At 36.4% G+C, this 1,583-nt stretch overlaps 1 pseudogene; it reads right to left on the bottom strand.

The window, feature by feature from the left end:
- Positions 1 to 340: 340 nt before the first annotated feature.
- Positions 341 to 499, bottom strand: LOC123644285 (annotated as a pseudogene).
- Positions 500 to 1,583: the final 1,084 nt, after the last annotated feature.

Raw genomic sequence — 1,583 nt, 5'->3', positions numbered from 1 at the left:
GAGATTACCTTCTTAAGATGAAGAATTTTGGGTAATTTTTGCTAATGCAAAATTATGGGGATTGCCTATATATAATACCTTACTCTAAGGCATCATTCCTTATTATACAGATGGAAAGAGAGGAGTTTTAGATATGCTTTTTCTGACATCTAGAGTCAACCACTTCTTGTATATATGATTCTAGTTATAGTAGAGAAACATGTCAGTATTTAGTCGTTTTTCTCCGTGTATAAATAAAAGAACTCAATCCTTTATTTGAAAAATAGCTTTTCCCTGTTCTCCTTGAAAATGCTAATACCCAATGCCTATTTCTTTCTTTCTTCTTCTTCTTCTTTTTTTTTTTTTTTTACTGGAGTGGACAAAGCAAGCTCCTATTCCATCTCCCTGCTCCAAAAATCCATTTAATATGTTGCCATCAGATACAGGACGTATCAAATATTAAACTGATAAGAACAGATAAATACTACATTTGATCCTAGCCAAAAGGCCAAAAAGCAATCAAAGCCTGTTTCTTTTCTATTTTTAAATTAAATTTTTATTTTTTTATTTTACTTTTTAATTGACAATCATTGAACATATTCCTGACGAACTAGTGGTGTTTCAATACATATAATGTACAGTGATCAGAGCATAGTAATTAGCATATCCATAATCTCAAACATTTATCATTTCTTTGTGTTGGGAACATTAAATATCTTCCTTTGAGCTATTGGAAACTATATATTATTGTTGACTATAGTCATTTTACAGTGCTATAGAGCTGCGGTCCCCAACCCCTGGGCCTCGAGACCGATATCAGTCAGTGGCCTATTAGGAACCGGGCCGCACAGCAGGAGGTGAGTGGTGGGCTAGCTAGCGAAGCTTCATTTGTATTTGCAGCCACTCCCCATCACTTGCCATCCTACCCTCCCTCACCCCAGTCCATGGAAAAATTGTTTTCCATAAAACCAGTCCTTGGTGCTAAAAAGGCTGGGGACCCCTGGGAACACCAGAACTTATTTCCCCTATCTAGCTGTAATTTTGTATCCTTTCACAATTGTTTTTTTGAGAGATTTTTTCTAAACATCTGAATTTAAAATGATGTCTTTGGGAATGAAAATACTTCTTTTATTTACTTTCCAAGTAATAAAACTGACTCAGAAAAAGAGCATTGGCACTAGTTGGAAACCCTACTGGTTCCAAAATCATACATAATTTGTACGACCTTGAAGTTTGGAGCTGTGCATGGAAACCCATGCCATCAACCCTCCAACTCAATTAAATTCAAGTTTGTTAACATCACTGCTGACTGCGTAACCTCAGTGTATGCGGGCAAAAAAATAAAAGGAAGCACTGGTAACAGACAGCTGTGCTACCCTATAATTCCTATCATTTGATATTCACTCCTTTGAAGTCAAATATTTTATTTCAGGAGAGGAAGATTAAAATGCAGGAGCTTCTGGATGAAATGCAACATTGGACCATTGTCTCCTATTAGCACCTCAAGAATAAGCAATTCATTCACTTTGGGAAACATTAATAAACCTAAGAACAGGAGACCACTGATATAGTAGAAGGAGCTGGCCAGGGGACTAAGGACGTCA

The sequence above is a fragment of the Lemur catta genome, chromosome 8 (assembly GCF_020740605.2).
Source record: "Lemur catta isolate mLemCat1 chromosome 8, mLemCat1.pri, whole genome shotgun sequence".
Lineage (NCBI taxonomy): Eukaryota > Metazoa > Chordata > Mammalia > Primates > Lemuridae > Lemur > Lemur catta.
The sequence above is the reverse complement of the archived record's forward strand: the minus strand, read 5'-3'. Positions and strand labels throughout refer to the sequence as shown.